General features: G+C 33.6%; 1 protein-coding gene across 1 annotated transcript in view; it reads left to right on the top strand.

Moving 5' to 3' along the window:
- Positions 1 to 24,405, top strand: part of Camta (Calmodulin-binding transcription activator) — a 1,022,478-nt gene that overhangs the window by 24,299 nt on the left and 973,774 nt on the right. The window contains exon 2 of the mRNA XM_067116405.1: positions 1,624 to 1,671. The gene's annotated coding sequence lies outside the window, so the exon portion shown is untranslated. The remainder of the gene's footprint in view (positions 1 to 1,623; positions 1,672 to 24,405) is intronic.

The following is a 24,405-nucleotide window of genomic DNA, read 5'->3' as shown; positions in this document are numbered from 1 at the left end:
GGCAATGAAACGTTTATGCTAAGGGCCATTTAAAAACGCATGTGGACACTTTACCGTCCAGTTGCCTGATATGAATTGAATGTTTTTGATTAAGATACCTTTGTGGGCTTTGGCAAGCTGAACCCCCATTCGTAAGTTAACGGCTAGATTTTTTATGGCCGCCAGAATGTTCATAAAATGAGATTTAATTATATCTCTCGGTTTTGATTTTATCAGGACATATAAGTCGGGGCTCGTGACATATATTTTGTTTTATCAGAATTAAAGTAGGCAAGTTGCCTTGGTTTCTTTCGAGGAAGATTTTGAAAATGGTTTATGTATGAAGGTAAAATTATATTCGTTTTGGATTTTAAATTTATTTCTTGCTTGGCTGCAATAGTTTTAACATTCCTCAGCCACCTCTGTATTACTAGAATTTTTAGCTTCTGTATGTAGTAGAGGTCTTTCTTACTTAAGTAAGACAAAATGTTTATATCTGTATTTAGAGCTGAATTTGGTGTATATATATACATATATATATATATGTATATATTATATATATATATATATTATAGATACATATATATGAATGTATGAATATATATATATATATATATATATATATATATATATATATATATATATATATATATATATATATATATATATATATATATATATATATATATATATAAGTAAGAAAGATCTTTACCACATATAGAAGCTAAAAATTCAAGTAATACAGAAGTAACTGAAAAATGTTAATACTATTGCAGCCAAGCTAGAAATAAATTTAAAATCCATAGCGAATAAGATAATTTTACCTTCATACGAAAACCATTTTCAAAATCTTCTTCGAAAGAAACCAAGACAACTTGCCCACTTTAATCCTGATAAAATAAAATATATGTCACGAGCTCCGACTTATATGTCCTGATAAAATCAAAACAGTAAGATATAATTAAATCTCATTTTATGAACATTCTGGTGGCCATAAAAATCCAGCCGTTAATTTACGAATGAGGGTTCAGTTTGCCAAAACCCCAAAGGTATCTTAATCAAAAACATTCAATTCATATCAGGCAACTGGACGGTGAAATGTCCACATACGTTTTTAAATGGCCCTTAGTAGAAACGTTTCACCGCCCAAGCATTCTTCAGTTTATGAGGACGGGTTTCCTCATGATCGCGCAAACACCAGCGACCTCACATTTATTAAAAAAAAATTATATATATGTTTATATATACACATGCATATATATGTATATATTATATATAAATATGTATATATGTATGTATATATAATATATATAGATATATACATTATATATATATATATATATATATATATATATATATATATATATATATATATATATATATATATATATATATATATATATATATATATATATATATATATATACATACATACACATACATACACATATACATATGTACAAGTGAATTTTATAAATGTACTAAATTTTGATGTCCCCAAAATCGAGTAAGGGTGAAACTGCTCTGAACCAGAGTATGAGCAAAGTGTCCAAACTCCTTTGTCCGGTCTGTTTCTATGTGCTATTTAAGAGGTTTTACGATGCACTGTTTCTCTTCATTTAAAAGTTGCTGTATCTATTTCAGGTGCAAAAGGAAGGGTGTGGTCCTCTGCCAACTTGAACAGGAATGACAGTAAGTAATTTAATGAGATGTTTTATCTATTAGTTGGAGAAAGGATTGTGAATGAGTGCCGAATTTTGGGTAAAGGTGAGAATTAATATATATATATATATATATATATATATATATATATATATATATATATATATGTATAAATAAATAAATATATAACATACAGTATATATTATATGTATGTACGTATATATATATATATATATATATATATATATATATATATATATATATATATATATATATATATATATATATATATTATGTGTGTTCATATCCGTACAGTATATATATATATATATATATATATATATATATATATATATATATATATATATATATATATATATATATATATATATATATATATATATATATATATATATATATATATATATATATATATATATATTTTATATGTGTTCATATCCATACAGTATATATATATATATATATATATATATATATATTACATATAAAACGAGGGAGCTATATATATATATATATATATATATATATATATATATATATATATATATATATATATATATATATATATATATATATATATATATATATATATATATATATATATATATATATATACATACACACACACATACATACACATACATACATACATACATACACACACACACAAAATTCAAAATTTCTCGCAAAATTCGCGTCGTATATGGAAAATTATTTTCATGAAGTGACTCAAAAAATTTTAATGGTTCTGGGCGTCGTATATGGAAAATCATTTTCACAAAGTGACTAAAAAATTTTAATGGTTCTAGACTCATGGTATGTTTTCCAAGATTTGTTGAAGTTGGTCCGTACGTTGATTTTCAGCTTTATTTACTAAAATTACGGAGTATAAATCTTCGTTTGCTCTTGAATGGTAGTAAGCGTATCATTACAAATTTTGGGATATCAGTTACTGCAGTGTTTCGATTTCTTGCAACGGTTTCTTGTTTAGCCCCTGTTTTCTATTAATTTTACCCCGTAGGTGGGTTAGTGACGTCAGTACACCTCACGCAGTGCACTGTAGGCATTACTTAAGCTTCTTTGCAGCATCCCTTCTGCCCTTAGCTGCAATCCCTTTCATTCCTTTTACTGTACCTCCATTCATATTCTTTCTGCCATATTACTTTCTACCCTCTTCTGACAATTATTTCATAGTGCAACTGTGAGGTTTTCCTCCTGTTACACCCTTTAAACCTCTTACTCTCAATTTTTCTTTCTTTAGCGCTGAATGACCTCATAGGTCTCCGCGCTTGGGCTTCGGCCTTAATTGTTTATTCTATATATCTATTAATTTTAGTTTTTTTCAAGAAGCGTTGGAACCATTGCTGGTTCTTAATTGATCAGAGGAAATTTAAGTTGTTCATATTTTAATTTCCAAGTAAGGCAATATGTCGAATTGTCTTCGTGCCATTGGGATAGTCTGTTAGAATTGAAATAATAGTTGCTCATCAAAAAAACTAAATTAGTTCATTTGCTTCTATCTGGAGATGATTTTCTTATTGTCTCTGGGAGCGTAGTGAGTATCATACAGTATATCATGTAGGTTTATGTGCGGTTTATCTTATAGTGGTCAAAATGTTGGAGACGTTCACTGGATTTAGAGGGGGAGAAAATTTCATCACCTCTTAATTTTGATCAGTATAGCTGTGAATATAATTGTGTTGTTATAACACTTGCCACTGGGCACTAGTTGAAATTTTGCAAACCTGTTGTCAGGCTTTCAGTCTACATTCTGTACCCAAGGACATCATCAGGTGGGAAACTTCATATTTTAATGAAAAAACGGCGACGACTCTTCAAGCAAAGCTGAAATTGCCGCAAGTTCTTGAGGGCGCTATTCCTTCCTAGTTACCTTATTGTTCCTCGTACTTACCTGCTTCATCACATCGAAGTGAGCCACCTGATTTGAAGAAAGGCCGGAGGGAGGAGTTATAGCAATGCAGGCTGTATTAGCAGCAAGCGCGTAGTAGGTTATACTTCGTGTAGAGAAGAGCGAGAGTTTAATTCTGTCACATGAACTTTTGGATCAGCTTCAGTATCTTGACAGGAATATCTCCTAATTCGTCGTCGTGTACAATTCCCTTGCCCTGTAATAACGTCATTTAATGGTAAAGGCTAACTGCGCGGTGCACGCAGTTGTTCATGATGTTGAAGTACTTCACTTAGGAGATTTCAAGATTTCTTCTGAGGTTCATGATACGAATGTCATTGAGAGATATTGAATAATTTGCTGAGAGATGACACTGCTGACTGTAGTTCTAAAACCTGCAATAGCGTTGCAGCTATATAATTAGTCATTTCATTTTTGGCAAATTTAGATGGTCATTCATTGAAACACTTGCGTGAGCTGAAAATGGTGTATGAACAACTGCACTTAATGACACAGCACATTTGATTATTCATCAGAGCTGATGGTTTTGTCCTTTTTGTTATATAATTGTTTCCCTGAAAGTTACAAACTCTTGAGAGATAAGAAACTCTTAATATTGCCGAGTTACTCTACCATCAGGAGAGTGTTTGTTTCCAAAGAGTGCAGCCCAGCAACAGAACAAAATGACTCAAATTTTCGGGTGTACATTAAGAATAAATGTAAATCATTATTACTCAGTGACAAAACAGTGATGCTGAAGGTGGATGAAATTCACTTGAAACCATATTTTGATTATAAAGGCGGAAATATTTTCTGTTCAGCCTTTGACAGTAGTGAAGCTGCAACAAGTCAAGACTTACCTTTCCACAATGAAAAAGTATAGGGCTGAGAAGTTTTGATGATATGAAATGGAACGATTTAGAGAGTACCGGTTATAGACAGGAGGAGTTTTATATATATGATGATATATCTCTGAAAGTAACGCAAAGTGATGTTGATAACTGCAAGGAAGTTTTTCCTATAATCATACATTTAGCAGGCTATTGTTGTTACCTAGTTTTCAAAGAAGGTAAATGCAGCGCTTGTAAAGATTTGATAACGTGCCCAGATAATGAGGAGAATTTATCAGAGAACCACAGTTGCCTTGTTGGTATCAATAGGGGTTCGTTATTATACCCAGATGATATTACAGCAGATATGGTTGCGCACAGTTATATCGTCATTAATAAATTAACACAAACACCTAAATTCAAAACATCGGCAGTCGTATATAACGCTCTTGCTTATGACGAGGTTTTATTTCAAAGTGAATTTTGCGATGGTCATAATGCAGAAAAATATAACAAAATTAATAATATGGGCATCTACTAATGTTTTATTGAATAATTATTGTTCTTAAGAAAGTGACTCCATTGTGGCCAACAAAAACTTGACAAAAAAGAGAAAGCTAGAAACTTTAATTAACCTATAATGGCTGTATGTAAAAGATGATAATAAAATGATTTCATTCACATATAGGAAATAGATATTTTTTTTATGTTACTTATGTAAACCAATGAACTGACGTCTTGTAATTTGACGTTAACACTTTGTTTAACGTATGTAAACCAATGCACTGCCGTCTTGTTATTCAACGTTAACACTTTGTTTATGTATATATATCTTTTTCAATGAAATAGTAAACATGTTTTTACTTCGGTACATGCTGTTTTGTAAATGTAAATACATTGTTGTAATTCAGTATTTTATATTAATCTCATAACCTGTTGTTTCGAGTTAATATTATTTGGTGTTTAGTTAATATTATATGGTGTGCACAAATCAGTGTAGAGTCTGTAGACAAGAAAAAGTGTTAGAATTGTAACAAAAAACATGATAAAAATTGATAGTCCAAGCTTAATGTGCAGGAGCTCATAAGTCTATAAGAGAATTGACTAGTTCGTTAAATCAGTCAGAATTGACGTCACAGCAGCAAAGGTCACCGTTGACATCAATACAGAGAATTTTGCTTGACTGACTTTATCTAAGGTGTATTTAGCTAAATATCCACATGAGAATATGGCGCTTGTGGGGAAAGGATAACGTTGGTAATATTCAGATTTTATATCAGACAATTTACACGATCGTGAGCAAAGCAACTTTATGTCACAAACGTCACAATTCGTATGGAAGAATCCAAGAAATTGTTTCTTGGAAAAAATTCCTCATTGCTTGTTGAATCGTTCTAAAGCACACTGCGGTTTTATGGTTTCTGTTGTCGGTAAATGGAAGTGAACGTGTTTTTGATATAGGGTTTGAACACGAAAGTAGTTTCACCCACTTTTGCCAATACATGAGGGAATGCGTTTATTGGGACCTACAGCTTACTTTGGAATCCGAACCACATTATACCGAGAAGTGAATTTCTATCACCAGAAATAAATTCCTCTAATTCTTCATTGGCCGGTCGGAGACTCGAACTCGGGCCTAGCAGAGTGCTAGCCGAGAACTCTACCGACTCGTCCAACGAGGAACTGAGCAATGTGAAAACAATGTTCTTTCTCTTTGAAGGATGAAGTCTATAAACGACTCTATAAATAAACATTACCTGAAAGGAGACCAGTATAAAAACAATGATCTTTCTATTTGAAAGACGATGCAAGTCGGAGACGGACAGCGAAGCTCACACACACCTGAATTTCTGGGGCGATCCGCCGGGTGTCCTATCTCTCTAATCGGTTTCGAAACCAGCTTTTAATCTTTCAGTTGATCGGTTCCTAAACTAACCAGTATCTCTGACCAGGGCTCCAATTGACAAACGATTTGAATCTTGGTGGACGGGCTGAATTTCGTGTGACTCTGTAGGCTTTAGTTTTTTTTCTATTTTATTTACTCCCAGACACCGTTTTTTCGTTTTTGGGTGAAAAAAATTTTTGCAAGTTTCTTTTAGAAGGAAATATTGTTTCTAAGAAAAGTAAATCAGTAATAAATGATTGACGTGTGCTAAAAGGTTTATATATAATATATATATATATATATATATATATATATGTATATATATATATATTGTATAATATATATATATATATATATATATATATATATATATATATAATATATATATATATATATATATATATATATATATATATATATATATATATATATATATATATATATATATATATATATAACAGAAACATATTCCAGATAACTTCAGTTCTCTATTGTTTATGGAACTTTTATTACTGTTTTTAAGCTGCGTAAAGTTTATTTGCGAAGCGTTGATAGGGATCCATTTTGAAGCTAATAGCCATCCAGTTACTCCATAATGGATATTTTAAATGTTATGTCACAGGTACAGTATATTGAGAGATTAATTCAAGTAATTATTTTCAATGTTATTTTCATAGTTTTCTTGTTTTGCCGTTATTATTGCTGTTAATTTTTGTGAAGTAATTTTATTTACGTAAAATGTATTGTTATTCTTCTTTATGGGAAGTATTGGTACTCTTTCGTGTGAACATATCTGGTAATTGCTGTATATTAATATGATTTAAGTGCTTACAAAGTTTTAGTAGCACCACATATAAAACCTTCGATCGTTTTCCACTAGCATGAATGTACCGTATTGATTGATATTCACAGTTGTAGTGTTACGTGTATGTATGTATGTATGTATGTATGTATGTATGTATGTATATATATATATATATATACAGTATTTTATATATATATATATATATATATATATATATATATATGTATATATATATATGTATATATATATATATATATATATATATATATATATATATATATATATATATATATATATATATATATATATATTAGTAAATACAAATTCCCACATTACACCACTGATAAAACCAGACCATTTTATTTAAGCTAATACTTGGGAACTGATTCTACGAGGTGTTTTGATTTCCTGAACAGGTTTGGTAATCCAACCCACAAAGCAGTAGTCTTGGGATTATCGTTCCGCTGAGAATTTAAAATGATCACTCGTTTACATTTTTTTTCTAATGTACAGAATACGAGTGACAATTACTTCAAATTTTGTGTTGTAATTCCGTGACGATAATTAGGTCCTTGTCCCAAGTCGAAGCCTAATAATTTTGGCATTAACGCTTCTTCTGATGTGACATTCGTCACAATGTCAGGTCTCAGTTGGTTGGGTGATTGCAAAAGTCCAGGCCAGGCTTTTAAACACTTAGTACTTCATCACACTTGCATTCCGCCCTAAGGAAAGATCCCGTGCTGGCTTAAGGCCTGCCTAATCTAAAACCAACCAACCAACTGTAGTGCCACCGCAAAACAATAGAATTGGGCAAGATATTTTGTGTCCACACCAGGTTCTTGTATCCTTATTACCTCAGCGCACTTACATCCCGCCTTAAGGAAAGATCCCGTGCTGGCACATAAGGCCTGCCTAATCTAAAACCATCTAACCAGCTGTGGTACCACCCCAAAACCTAATAGGTTTGGGCAAGATATTTACTGTCGTTTTATCGTGATAACTTGGGAAGGAAATACAAATTTTCTTAAATACAGCCTCAGCTACTTCTTTTCTCTTAGAGAAGGTCAGGGTCTTCACGACAAATCCCGTGTGATTCGACCTGTTTATTGTACTTTCTCGGAGTTGAGGACGCGTTCAGAAGCGGAAAACTCCGTTTCATAGAGAACTCGTTTAGCAGCTTTATAAAAGGTTATTTTGAATGCGAAGTTATCCGTTTTTATTTTTTTTCTGAGTACTATTGGAGTTGTAAAATTGTGGAGTATGCGTGTTGTATTTTTGTATTATTTTTTTTTCAGGTGGGTTGTCTGCCTGCATGATAATTAAAAATCCTTGTTTTTTAAAATTTGGAGCCAACTTAAAAGTGCGTAATAATTTTTGAATCCTTTGCGGGTTATACACTGTAACATTATATTGTAGCTTTATTCAGAATTCTGTTTTATTATATTTACTTTCTAGCTTGCGTTTCTTTTCTGAGGCGTTAAATAACTTAGCAATTTTCCTAAAAGTGCATATTGATTGTCATATCCTTTATTGGCCATATACTGTAGCATTATAACGTTATTCAAAATATTGTTTTGCTTTTTCGCTGTCTCTCTCTCTCGCGTACGTTTCCTTAAACGTTGAATTGCTCTGCAATTTTGTGTCTGGAATTTGGAAGTCAATTAGAAAATGATCATGAGTAGAAAGTCAAATCAAATGAATGCGGTGATTAGTGAATGAGTGTTTCAAATCATGTACGAATATTCGTGAAAGAGTGAACGAATCTGTTTAACTCCTTAACCTTTACGTCACTTCAGGCAAAGCGTTATACAGATGACAGTTAAGGACGAGGATAAACCATACGTTTTGGTAAAACGCTGTCGAATGAAGCTATACTATTAACCGCAAACTCAGTATCAAGCAAGTAAATTAATATTGACTGTCGGTTGAACAATAGCACACGCTAAAAGGTTATTGCCATCGTCAATAGGGCTATTTATGGGCTCCTGAATGGCGTTAGGTTCAATAGAGATTGAAAGTGGCCCTTTTATCTGTTTGTCCTCGTATTATCGCCATTAAAATGGATATTGTTGTAGGTGGGGCGTATTTGTCCGTTAAAAATCTTATTGTATTGAGGTAACATTTTGGTAACATTCCCCGTAGGGGGTTAATGCCGTCAATGTACCACACGTGTTACAAGGAAGGTATTGCTTAAGGTTCTTCGCAGAGCTGCTTCGGCCCCTAGCTGCAACTCCTTTCGTTACATTTATTAAACCTCCGTCCACATTCCCTTTTTCCATCTTACTTTCCACCCATTCCTAACAATTGTTTCGACATTATTTTCACTGCCGAATGACCTTGTAGGTCCCAGCGCTTAGCCTCTTAAATTTTATATTCCAATTTCAGTTCCAGTCCATAGTGGTAACTTGAACAGTTGCCACTTCTGGCATTTTTATATCGTTACTGGAATGCTTGTAGAGGTTCACAGTTACTAGACTTTGTGGCCGTTTTTGCGTTGTAGTTGAACGGGGAATGTTTCGTCATATCTACGTTATACGCAATTTTTTTTTTTACCATGGACGTTATTGTGACACATTGCCGCTCGCACCAGACGATTCCTTGCAGATCTGAATTGTGTCATCTCATTTCACTCATCGTGTTCTCTTGGAATAATATAGTCTCTCTCTCTCTCTCTCTCTCTCTCTCTCTCTCTCTCTCTCTCTCTCTCTCTCTCTCTCTCTCCAGAATCTTGAATGATGTTGAAATTTGAGTAAATTATATTCCAGTTAATCCTGTTTATAGAAAGCTATGTGTATTTAAATATTCATAAGCGTTTATATATATATATATATATATATATATATATATATATATATATATATATATATATATATATATATATATATATATATATATATATATATTTCTCTCTTGTACTTGTTTGAAACAAGTATCAGATGTGTGGGATTCAAGTCTTTTTCACCAGATCCGGCATAATCCAGTCCAAGCGCCGTATTGGAAACATTACTTAGCATATTCGCCGACTGGAATTAATTTTTCTTTTTGAAATCTCTCTCTCTCTCTCTCTCTCTCTCTCTCTCTCTCTCTCTCTCTCTCTCTCTCTCTCTCTCTCTCTCTCTCCATCTGGAAAGTCGCTCAACGAGCTTCCCGGTTTGTTGCGTTTGTCCAAAGGAAGAGAGAGAGAGAGAGAGAGAGAGAGAGAGAGAGAGAGAGAGAGAGAGAGAGAGAGGGAGTAGAAGAAAGTGAGAGAGCGAAGATGGGAAAGAGGAGGGGGGGAAAAGAAGATGGAAAATGAAACAAAAAGGAAAGTTGTCTTTTTAGTGAAGGCCATTTGGCGAGAGAATCTATAAAACCAATTTCGACAGTGAGGGAGGTGTGTTGTACGATGTGGAATGGCGACTTTTATCGCCAAATAAAGTTTTCTCATTCTCCACGGCCACAGCACCAACATCTGGGCTGGTTGAGCCCATCCAATCTGGCTGCGCGCACCCTCCCCCCTCCCCTCCCACCCAACCCCACGCTCAATCCTACATCCTACTCCTCGCTCTGTCCAGCTCCCACCATTCCTCTCCTTCATTTCTACCCTCCGTCTCATCTTCCCCCCCTCCACTTCCCTTCCCTCTCCCTTCCCCCTCTCCCTATTATATCATCCCCTCCCTCCCCTGTTACCCCTTTAGCCATATCTCCCCTCTGATTCCATCGCTCCTCCCTCACTCCTCCTCCTCTTTGCCGATTCCGACCTTTTGCCACAATACCTGATTGACCTACTGGAAAAGGGAAGAGACAGACAGACAGACAGACAGACAGACAGACAGACGGAAGGCACAGACAGGCCAGACAGAAAAAGAGTTATAATTCCTTTTAAATATTTTCCCTTAAAGCTTGCGCCGTGTATCTCATGCAAATCATATCCTAAATGTAATTGTTATCATAAAGTCAAAGGGATACCATACCGTGAAGAGATATGTGCATATAATTTATGCTAAGCAGTACGTATCATGTGACCTACGTCATAATTTATTGGGGTTTCCTACTGATTATTCATGGCCAACACGAAGGCTTTTTTCTGTTTTATTCTGGACTCTTTTTGTCACTTTCGAGAAGTGTGGTTTATGTTTATTTGTATTGTCAGAGGAAATGTCGCTTTTTTTTTTCTGTTGTACTTCTAATATACGTTGGGAATTTCGCCACGTGCGTGTGTGCGTGTGTGTATGTGGTAGTGTGTGTTTTGCTTGTGTATTTTCATCTGCTGCGTTATTTTCATTGTTTATTAACACAAAGCACAAAAGTAGGCGTTCAGAAAAAAGACCTATAGAATGTCTGATTGAATTCGTATGTTATCCCAAAAGTTTAGGAATAATAATAATAATAATAATAATAATAATAATAATAATAATAATAATAATAATAATAATAATAATAATTGGTAATTGGTAACAAGGAAACTCGGGAAATCAACAGATAATAAAGTAATAATAATTGTGCCAAACAATTCGCATATCATTGTGTTTAAAATACGGGAACTGTTGGTACATTGTATTTTGCAATGAAATTAAATCCTGTAGTCTTGTCCAGTGAAAAATCAAAGCCCATAAATATAAAAAATATTGTTTGTTTTTTGTTTTCTAGTTAGTTGGATGGATAAAAATATAAACAGATTGCAAACTCTACTACTTATCGACTATTACTTCCACTTTTTAATTTTTAAAAGATCTCTTGTGTTTGATTTTCAGTGTTAATATGATGTATTTATAAGTTATTTATCTCAGTTTATGTTTCGTGATGATTTTTGAGTTTTGTGAAATATTTTCACTTTTGAGCAGTTTAATGCTTTGTACAATTAATTTTATATATTATTGTAGGAGTAACTTTTGAGTTTTAATTCAATACACAATATATATATATATATATATATATATATATATATATTGTATGTATATATTTATATATATACATATGTGTATATATAATTTTATATATATACACATAAATACACACATACGTATATATATATAATATATGTATATATATATATATAAATATATATATATATATATACGTATATATATATAATATATGTATATATATATATATATATATATATATATATATATATATATATATATATATATATATATATATATATATATATATATATATGCAAGCACTTTATCAGCTAATGTGATTGTTTTTATAAGGTCCATTCTGGATGGCCGCTTCTTCTTTTCTCCGGGAATTGCTTGTAATGATCGTCCCGAGTTAATTAAAGCAATTGCTTTCGTAGCGGTTACTCCATGAGTCATGAAGTCTATCATGGTCGTTTTAAATTTATTTCCCTAACATTACGTCGGCATCTTAAGCCAATAATGACATAGGAATCTCCTCTTGTATTAAATGAGCGATTTACCCATCGTATTAAATGAGAGATTTAACCTCAATTGCTGCAGCGTTCTTAATTTTTGTTCGTACACCGTTCAGGTTTAATTGCTCGCATTTATTTTATGCGGCCCGCGGTGCGATTACTCTCGCCAGTGCCCGCTGCTTCAGGCCGGGCCGCTGTTCTTGCATTTGTTTGTTTACGTTTTGAGTTCATGTTAATTAGTGTTTTTAGGTTCTTTATCTTTGCTCAAATAGAGGCATTCATATTCCAGGATTTGTTTTGATCAGATAGAAGTATGGAAAAAAATTTTTGTTGATCAACAGTACTACAGAACAAGTCTTGTTGGTAAACATGGTATTTCTCTTTCTTCTTATTTTTATACATTTTCCAGTCGGGATGTATATTTTGCGAGGTCATTGGCTCTCTAATCTGTTGTATAGAATTTTCCACGTAGCTTTCATAAGTGATGATTCTTTGTTGTATCACCGGTTTGTATTTTGTTCTTCTCTTTTTTGAAGATTTGGAAATCTGCTTGAAATTTCTCAGATCTCCAGAAGGTAGCTTTACTTCTTGAGACCTTATAGCGAGGAAGTGTACTGTTGAGATATATTTATTTATTATCAGTAAAGTGTTCTGGCGTTTTTAGTATTCTCAAAGCGTGCATATTTGAAATTTTTAATTTTAAAGTTGTAAGTTTTAGATATGTATTACCATCGTCGGATCAGATATTGATATAAATTATTGCAGGTCAAACTTTAAAAATTACCAGATTACGCTTAGAATGTATGTATGATTGTTTGTATGAATCCACTTATGTATACATGTAGGACAAAGTGTGTGTTTGCATTTGATTTTTGCTTGACTGCATGTATGTGCATACACAATGCGACCGAGAAATTAATTAATGGATGTTAAGGACTTACTCCTGTAATTGATGCCTGACACCTCTCCTTTAACAAAGTCTTGATCTTAAGACTGATGCCAAAAGAGAGAGATAAATAAATAAAACTTCAAGTTTTCACGTCAGTGCTGATAAGTGGTAAGCTGGGCTTTCCGTAAAGCTGTAAGTTGGAATTAATAACAAAATTATTTTCCGGGAATCCAGTATTACCTTAGATTCAGTGTGCTTTTTTAACCTTTGCCTTACAAAATTCAAGTTTCCATGTATTAGTCATGATCATGTTAAAAAAAATTCAAAGGTTTTCTTTTATTTTGATTTTTCATATCTCCTGTCATTGCATTTGTGACCACAAATTGAAAAATCTTGGTTTGTTACGTAGATAAGAGGAGAAAAAAAGTAATAAACGTAAGCCGTTAGTGATTCATGAAAAGAAACACAGTTATATCGTAGGTGAAAATAGGAGGACTTCAGTAATGTATTGTTTCACCTTTACTGGACTGGAATCATGCATTTGTTCTTCTAATATCTCTCTCTCTCTCTCTCTCTCTCTCATTTTTCAGGTCAAATCTGCCAAGTTTTAATACAGCCAGTTTTATGTCTCTCTCTCTCTCTCTCTCTCTCTCTCTCTCTCTCTCTCTCTCTCTCTCTCTCTCTCTCTCTCTCTCTCTCATTTTTCAGGTCAAACCTGCCGAGGTTTGATACAATCAGTTTTATGTATTACTCAGAAACAGTCAAATTTCTTCAAACCTCTCTCTCTCTCTCTCTCTCTCTCTCTCTCTCTCTCTCTCTCTCTCTCTCTCTCTCTCTCTCTCTCTCTCTCTTCCCCCATATATTATGTATTACTCTGAAACAGTAAAAACCTCTTTAACCCTCCCCGACTCGTTTGTCTATATCTTTACAAAGATTTTCGTGTCACTCATTTACTGTCTTCAGTTCGGAAATTCTTGCACATTCAGCCCTGTACATATTTGTTCAGTAATAAGTCCTGTGTACGACATTTGTTCAGTAGTAATAAATCCTGTGTACGACATTTGTTCAGTAGTAATAAGTCCTGTGTACGACATTTGTTCAGTAGTAATAAGTTCTGTGTACATTTCAGTAGTAATAAGTCCTGTGTACGACATTTGTTCAGTAGTAATAAGTTCTGTGTACGACAGTTGTTCAGTAGTAATAAGTCCTGTGTACGACATTTGTTCAGTAGTAATAAGTCCTGTGTACGACATTTGTTCAGTAGTAACAAGTCCGTCATATGCCAGTATTCAGCGGAAAATCAATGGAGTAGGTATGTAGATTATTTTTTTTTAAATTTTGAATTGAGTTTAAGCCTGACATACCACAAGGAAGCATGTAATGCTTTTTACATCTCGCTAGTGAAAGCTTGACACGCATGTAACATATGATTATTGGAACGACACATCTTAGCCCGATGTCTTAGTATTATTAAAAAAATAAAAACGAAAAGAAAATGCTGCCAAGTTCCACGACGTATATATTGCTCTTGATTCAATAATAAGTCTCATGTGTGTTACCATGCACTTAGAGAACGGCGTTAGGACGTTTATAGTTTGTCTTTCTTTCGTTCCCAGTTTCGAAGCAGCGTTTGTTTTTATTTTGATATTTAAAGTTTATTGACTTTTTTCCTTTGGTCAGTGATTTTATGAAGAATGCCTAATTTTATATAAATCTTATGCGTGTGTGGTATTATAATTATTTTAGCAATTTCATATATAAGCGTATTCATATACTATGTAGAGAAACTTATATTCCGTTATCCATTTCTTTACTGTAGAGTTTCATTAAAAATACTTGCTTTTATCGGACAGCGCTGGTATGCGAATTTCGGAATCTGCTAATTTTATTTTGATTTGTTTTACTTTATTCGTATGTAAAAAAAAAATTCCGTCGCAATTGCCAAGGTTTCATAAAACTAGCAGATTTTGTAATGACTCTCTCTCTCTCTCTCTCTCTCTCTCTCTCTCTCATTTTTCAGGTTAAATCTGCCAAGGTTCAATAAAAACAAGTAGAATTTGTAATGACTCTCTCTCTCTCTCTCTCTCTCTCTCTCTCTCTCTCTCTCTCTCTCTCTCTCTCTCTCTCTCTCTCTCTCTCTCTCTCTCATTTTTCGGGTTAAATCTGCTAAGGTTTGATAAAACCAGTCAAATTTGCAAAGACTCTCTCTCTCTCTCTCTCTCTCTCTCTCTCTCTCTCTCTCTCTCTCTCTCTCTCTCTCTCTCTCTCTCTCTCATTTTTGAGGTTAAAATTGCGAACTCTTGATGAAACAAGTAGAATTTGTAATGACTCTCTCTCTCTCTCTCTCTCTCTCTCTCTCTCTCTCTCTCTCTCTCTCTCTCTGTAACCTTATTCTCTCATTGTAACTTTAAAGAAATACTGGGAATTTTATCTAGTTATCACACATCAACGAAAGCGACCGACAGAGGTCATCATGTGCTTCCGTATAATATTTCACCGTCTATTTACAAGATGCCTATCGACCTCTTTGGACGGTCATTCCACGGTCCGCAAGACTTTTGATTCAGGGCCGTGGACCGTAGTTCCAGTGGCCTGTCCCTTCGTGACCTCAAGAGTTCATTCCAGGTGACAAAGTGCCAGGTGACATGCGTAGGAAAGACTGCAAAACTGCGGTGTCCGGCCTTGCCTTACTTAGAGATAGGTTTGGTCGACGGTCAGTTAGTATACTTGGTTTGGAATTTTTATTTATTGGATGTATTTTTTTTTTTTTGGTTAATTGGTTGTTATGGACCTTGACTATTTGTTTGTTTTGGATAATGGTCGGTTGGGGGGTTTGTATTTTCATTTGTAATGTGATTTTAATTTGAAGCGACTGTGAGGTGAAAACTATTATATCCTATTTTATTTTATTTCTTTAGTTTATTTTATTTTGTTATTTCCGTCCATAATAAAACCCTTCAATATTTCATCTGTCTGCAACTTACTACGGCCAAACTCGAAACCTTTTGGCTTGTCTGCCAAAGTTATATGAATATACATATTTTACAAAATTCTTTACCGTTTAGGATGGCTGCCAATTTTATTCACACACACACACACACACACACACACACACACACACACACACACACACACACATATATATATATATATATATATATATATATATATATATATATATATATATATATATATATCAGATTTCTGTAGCGTTTATCCCAAGTTCCTAAAGGAAACTGTGTATCGATAAAAATGCCTTTTCAATCTAAATGTTGATTAGCATTTGTTTTAATAATGACAAATCATCCATCCTTAGGGAATACGCGAGATAAATCTCTCTTCCCATGACCGGTATTTCTATTTCGTGGTTGTCAGTTTCATTAATAGACCCGTTCCGTAAAATATATTGCGATGTACTTAAGTAAAAATAAAAAAATAATACCGATGTGGATTGTATTTTTAGGATGTTCGGTCAAAAACTCCTATTATTTCACAACAGTCCTGCCCTACATTAAAATAAAAAAAAACACTCTCCTTTGGCTAGCCTCCAGGGAGTCTATTTTGTCGTCTCTCTTTTTGTCAACAGCAAACTCTTGACCTTCCGAGATCTTCAGTCGAGCTTTTCTCCCTCGTTCTTGCCATGGTTAGATTATGCTCTGATTAACACAGCTCCCCACATTTCGAGTTGATAGCCAAACAATATATAACTTACACATTCACATGAATATCACCCAGCCTCTCAGGTTGAAAAATCAAATATATTCGTGAATGCTGACGAAAATATTCCACCGTGTGTCGGACCAACAGCTATATAAACAGAAGCGTTCTCTTAACGTGTATGCGAATTCGATTTAAAAAAAAATTCTTTAAACAGAAGCTTTGCAAACGTATTGTAAAACGAATGTTATCAAACTGGAAAATTTACATAAAATTTTCTTTTGTAACTATTTTATCTGAATGAGATTTCATGGTCAAATATGGAATTGAGAGCATCCCTTTCCTTACAGCAAAGTTTTTGTTAGTGATAGGGTATACTTCTGTGTGTGTGTGTGTGTATATATATATGTATGTTATATATGTATATGTATATATATATATACACATACATACATACGTACATAAACATACAATTCAGATGTTTTTTATATCATACAGTTTCACTGTTTTTCAGCTTGTAACATAATGGATATTCATATAAGTAATAACAGTTATACTTTTACGCCTCAGCACGCAAATCCTTTTAGAGCAACACGTACACACAGTTACTTACGTCATCAAACACACACAGACACACCCACACACACACACACACACACAAACACTCGCAAACACTCGCAAACACTTTCACTTTGCGAATGGTGTATTGCTGTTATCTCTGAAAATATACCGCGCAGCGCCTAGATAGCCTAGACCCGGAATAATTTGTTTTGCATTGTTATTCACACTTTATATGACCGTTGCATTCGGAATTCGCGAGTACGGCAATGAATTTGTTCTGCTGTTATATTCCCCGGGCGCTGGATCCCCGGTACATAGCGACGGGGGCCTTGGGCGTTTGTGCGAAAGCTCTTTTTGAAGTAACGTTGGCAAAGTTCTCTCTGCGCGGAATATTCGTTTTTCGAGAAAAAGGTTTGTTGACGGTGATCCGTCTTCTTCTGAATGAGAAGTGTTTCTGTAATATGTTAAGAAGAAATGTCTCGGTGTCATTAAATTTATTTAAGCTAAATACTTTTTATGAGATTGGTATACATACATATATATATATGTATATATGTACGTATATATCTATTTACGTACATAATGTAAACATATACAGTATGTATATATATACATGAATATATATTTATCTATGTATGCATGTATGTATGTATGTGTGTGTACGTACGTACATACCGTAATATATATATATATATATATATATATATATATATATATATATAGATAGATATATATATATATATAAATATAAGTGTTTATACCCATAGAGAATATTATTCATCCACGTGACCCATTTGCCTTCACGTTGTAGCTTTCGTATCGTCGCGATGTCTTAAAAAAAAAAAAAAAGCTATCTCAAAGCAAGCGTATATCCCAAAATATAAGTGGGCCCTTTCTCCCTTTGCGCTACGGTAATCGTATACATATGGGCCCGAAATTTCGCCGACGTCTGATTAAATTTTAGGGCCCGGTTAAGTTTCTTGTTAGCCATAAAATAATGTTGCCTGGGGCATATGCCCTCTGCCACCGAGCTACTCGGGAGAGATAAAAGGGCGGGGGGAGATATGTATTTTATACTTTCGTAAGGTTAGCTTTATTCGTTCGTTTTACGTTTTGCCTTATTTACGTCACCGACTGTCTCTTTTGAAGGGCACTTTCTGGTTAGTTTAGCAGCGTCTCTCTCTCTCTCTCTCTCTCTCTCTCTCTCTCTCTCTCTCTCTCTCTCTCTCTCTCTCTCTCTCTATATATATATATATATATATATATATATATATATATATATATATGTATATATATATATATATATATATATATATATATATATATATATATATATATATATTTATGTATATAATTATATATATACATTATATGTATATATATTTATATTTATATATTTATATATATATATATATATGTATGTGTTATTATATAAATAAATACACACCACACACACACACACACACACACACACACATATATATATATATATATACATACATGTATGTATACACATAAATATACACGAATGTATTCGTCTTTGCTTGTAGGCGTTGACTTTGTACATCACTTCATACAGCCTGGCATGACGTGATTTATGAAGCGGCTATTTGTCACGTCACTTGAATTGCATTTCATTCCGCGGCTCCTCCTCGTGATTCGTGACAAGTTGTCTGTAATTGCCCACCGTAATTAATACCTGTCGCGGAATGATGTTAGGATTTTAGGATTTTTTTTTATTTAAATCGTCTCTCTCTCTACTCATCACAGGTCCTCATTTTCGTCCCCCCCCCCACCCTCCCTCCCTGTTCTTTTGTGGAAGTCTTCATTTGGACTTCAGGCGTTTTGTAGATTTAAGATCCCTTAATGACACTTTTTAGGAATTTTATGCGCTTCCGTTTGTAGATTAATGACACACAGACACACTTCCTTCGCGTAATCATTGCCTCTTTCACGGACGTCTCGTTAAGGGAATCTACTGGATCTAGAATCGCCGTGTTTTATTGTTTTACTTGAATGGCGGACGAGTGTGGCCTCGCAAGCGTGCATTCTCTATTGCGAAGTTTGCTTTGTAAATTGAAGCCGTCGCTCATTTCTGTTCTGATATGACATCACTTGACGTCTTCATTTATACTTTGTAGGTTTTGTTCCCCGGGGCCGTTCAGCAAAGGGGTTATAGCCTTATTTGCAATGTTGATTGGCTTTATGACTATTTTTTCTCCCTTTTGTTGATATGTTTAGGCTTCATTGCAATCTTTCAAAACTGTAAAATCCTTAGCAGAATTTTTGTAAATATCAACAATTTACCTTCTGATGGAATTAATTTATGGTTTGATATTTTATTGTGTGTTTTACTGTCATGAAAGGTACTTTTGTTATATGAATAACTCAGTGTAAAGTCGTAAAGCCAGCGGTCTGCACTATTATATACTCAAGGTTTTTTTTTGCATAAGACTGAAGATTTTTCGGGGATGACCATTGCACATCAAATATTAGTAGTAAATTATAACTAATGATGTAATTGAGACTGCGTTGTCATCGTTACCCTATCTTATACTGGACTTTTAGTGGGACAATTGGTTGCATTCGAATGCCTGGGAGTCGGCAATAGCACGCGAAAATATATTTTCTTAAATCTGTCGGTTATTTTACTGAAGCTTTTATTTATTAAGTCATCATATTTGTCATTAGTTTAATAGAGAAAAATAATTATTTTTGAAATTTCAGAAATCTGTAAAATTCCCAAAGTTGTGAAAGGTATGAACTGAAAGACTGACAGATTGTTTTTGTAATGGACTTTGATTATTTTAATCTTGACAGAAATGTAGCATGTCGTTAGCTTTTATTTTGTTTGTTGCTTAGAATTTTTTGTATGAAATGGGTCCCCCTTGTGTTGCGATGTTTCATAAGACAAAATTGATCTGTTTGGATAAAAAAGACAGTAATGACAAGTTTTCTTGGCATAACTAAGTCTGTTTAAGCTGTGATTAATTAAACGGCGTAGAAAATTTGTTTTATATTTTGCACTAGGGACAATGCTTTATGCATTTTATACTGTTTGTTGTTTATATGCATGATAAGTAATCAAATAGTCCTTTTTTCGATGGTTAATTGTCTTAAGATGTAAAATACCCACTTGGGTGTGTAGGCTTAAAACCGTTCGCCGTGTAGATTTTATTTTATTTTTTTTCTTTTGTTCAAGAAAACGAAAGTCTTAGTTTTACAGCTACGAAAATCATCCACAGACGCGTTTTTGTGGTCCTGTCACATTTCCAGCGGCCGTTTCGAAATCTGGGGAGTGACCGCGCTTGGCCCTTGTTAATATTTTTTACTTTTTTCCCAATTTTTTTCCTAATTTTTTTTCTGCGCTCATTTTTTCCTTTACTTTTGTCCTTTGGCCCCGGTGCACAGTCCTTGATCTAATTGCCATGGTCGCCACCACCGCCACAACACAGTATTTGGGGGGATTATTTTTGGGTGGACCTTTCTGAAATTCTAACCGCTCGTCCGCCAGGCCAACATTTTTGGCAGGGGGAGGGGCGGGGTTTGTGGGGGCTGTTGAGGTAGGGCATCGGTGGCGACTTTGGGCCCTGAGGAAGAAGAAGATTCTTGAGGACCTCCAGCATCCTTTCTGTTATAGGCTGGGCTGGAATTTGATGTTTCGTTATATCGTTCTTCGGTAAAGTTTCCTGTGTGTGTATGTCTAAATATATATATATATATATATATATATATATATATATATATATATATATATATATATATATATATATATATATGTGTGTGTGTGTGTGTGTGTGTGTGTGTGTATACATATATATATATATGTATATATATAATATAAATATATACATATACACATATATACATACATTCATATTATTTCTACGATTCCCTCCTCCTGTCATTGATTTAATATTATATTCAAAACCAAAACACTCATGGGGAAAGGGGGGCTTTGGCAATAATATGTGAAAAGACATGATTCTCGTAAACAAGAGCTTAAATTGTCTGCCTATATCTAAAATGTCACTTGGTCCCGTATCTCGGAATTATAACTTTGCATAAAAGGTTCACTACATTTTTAACGAACTCCTGAGTCCTTAGGTTTTGGGACAATTTATTTTCTATTTCGCTGCCAGTAATAAAAAAAGATAAGCCAGTCAATTAACAGTGATGACGTGCTTGCATTTAACATGATTCCTTGAAGTTAATGGCCAACGAGGATAATATTACACAGTTTTCATTTTTTATAATAAGGAGATGAATGAGATTGACGAGAATGGTGTAAAAACTAGAGTGATGATAAAACATGAGTTTTCGTGATAGTAGTTACGAATGTTTCATTTGCTCAACGGCCAGCTTGATTGTCGTCACGCCTTGTGTTATAAGATTACGGTGACAGTGCAGACTAAGAGGTATTACGTGCAAATGTTATTTAGTATACCAGGGAAGGTGTAATGCAGAAGGTGTAATGCAGGATTTTGTCTCGAGAAAGTTAGACAGATGAAAGAAAGACTGATAAAAAGAACGGGGATTAGACAGGGAATAGAATGTGTAGATGAAGTGTTTGTTATAAAACAGTTTTTATGTGAGGATTTTGAAAGTAAATGGGAAGGTTTTTTTACGAAACAGGTATGAGAGAATTTTGAAAGTAAAATGAGAGAATTTTGAAAGTAGATGGAATGGTTTGTATTGGAACAGTCATGAGAGATTTTGAAAGTAAAATGAGAGAATTTGAAAGTAGGTGGAAAGGTTTCTTACGAAACAGTCATGAGAGATTTTTGAAAGTAAAGTGAGAGAATTTTGAAAGCAGATTGAAAGGTTTGTTACGAAACAGTTATGAGAGAAATTTGAAAGTAAAGTAAGAGATTTTGAAAGTAGACGGAAAGGTTTGTTATGAAACAATTGTGAGAGATTTTTTGAAGTAAAATGAGAGAATTTTGAAAGCAGATAAAAAGGTTTGTTACGAAACAGTTATGAGAGAAATTTGAAAGTAGACGGAAAGGTTTGGTATGAAACAGTTGTGAGAGATTTTTTAAAGTAAAATGAGAGAATTTTGAAAGCAGATAGAAAGGTTTGTTACGAAACAGTTATGGGAGAATTTTGAAAGTAAAATAAGAGAATTTTGAAAGTAGACGGAAAGGTTTGTTATGCAATAGTTGTGAGAGAATTTTGAAAGTAAAATAAGAGAATTTTGAAAGTTGATGGAAAGCTTTATTATGAAACTTATGAGAGATTTTTAAAGTAAAATGGGAGAATTTTGAAATCAGATGGAAAGGTTTTTTATAAAACAGTCATGAGAGAAGTTTAAAAGTAAAATAAGAGAATTTTGAAAGGTGATAGAAAGGTTTGTTATAAAACAGTTATGAGAGATTTTTGAAAGTAAAATAAGAGAATTTTGAAAGTAGATGAAAAAGTTTGCTATGAAACAGTTATGAGAGAATTGCGCAAGCAGATGGAAAGTTTTGTTATGAAACAGATATGAGGGAATTTTGAAAGTAAATGGTAAAGGTTTTTCTACCATTCAAGGACCTAGAAAAGCTTATGTCAGAAGTTTAATAGGGATGATTTAATCTTCTCAGACTGTTTGGCATAGAAGATAATTTATTGAGAGACAATAATGGATTTTTCTTATGGAAATTAATTTTTTGTAAGAATATGGGAACGTGTAAGTGACAATAGAAGTTGGTGGAGAGGAATGGTAAACGGATGGCTTAAATATTCAGGCAGTGTGAGATTCTCTACAAGGTACAGGTGATTGGAGCAGTACTCTGTATGTAGGAAGATTCGTTGTGTTGCTAATGAGCTACTGTTGAGGAAGGTTTCATCACAGAGGTTCATTTTCGATATAGCAGTTTAATTGTGTAAGTGGCAGTGACTATATATATATATATATACATACATACATACATACATACATACATACATGCATATATATATATACACACAAACACTCGTGTGTATTCTGTTATTTTGCTCCCCCACATACATGTGTATATGTGGCGTGGTTGCGCGCGCGCGCGTGTCTGTAGCTTTAGCTAGTTCTTGTATGACAGCAGATATTAGAAATGTTATATGTTCATCAATGTGTATGATTATAATTTCTCTTTTTTCTCTTTGTTTGTTTTGTTTTCAACCAACGTTAAAAACGCTCACCTTTATTTTACCTCTCACCTATTTTTTATTAGCTTTCTTTCTTTCTCTCTTTCTTTTGTGAAAGAGAGAAGTTCTGCCAGTGTCTTTTTGTCCCAGAGGCTTAGAAGTCTTGGGGAAAGGCTAATTTTATTTCTTCAGAGAACGCCGAGAGAGAGAGAGAGAGAGAGAGAGAGAGAGAGAGAGAGAGAGAGAGAGAGAGAGAGAGAGAGAGAGAGAAATTAAAATTTTCTCTTACTTTAAAAATGTTCTCTTGTTTTCTGTTATATATGGAGCTTATGAATGCAAGATGAAACTAGTTAATATACTCGAATTATCACTTAAGATTTCGTCGTGACTTTGCTTATTGTACTTTATAGTGATTTTGTAACGAAGGTATCCATTTTAAGACAAGTGCACACTTGCCCTATCAAAACTGCCGTGCAGTATATTTAAATAATTGTAACAATTGGGTGTTACTTGTATTAAATACATTAACTGGCTTTGCCATTTTTTATGATAGCTATACGTGTAATCTATTAGCCGCAGAGATACGTTTCATTGCAATTCAGTAACTGTAAGGAACTGTCATATCGCAGGTACTTAGTTTATAAGTTTAGTTGGTTATCAGTTTATTATTTGAGGTCTGATTCACGTTTCTAGACTGTCTTGAATTACAGCAAAAGCAAGTTAAAGAATCTGAGCAGCAG

The sequence above is a fragment of the Macrobrachium rosenbergii genome, chromosome 14, assembly GCF_040412425.1.
Source record: "Macrobrachium rosenbergii isolate ZJJX-2024 chromosome 14, ASM4041242v1, whole genome shotgun sequence".
Classification (NCBI taxonomy): domain Eukaryota; kingdom Metazoa; phylum Arthropoda; class Malacostraca; order Decapoda; family Palaemonidae; genus Macrobrachium; species Macrobrachium rosenbergii.
Note: the sequence above shows the minus strand (reverse complement) of the source record. Positions and strands in the feature narration are given on the sequence as shown.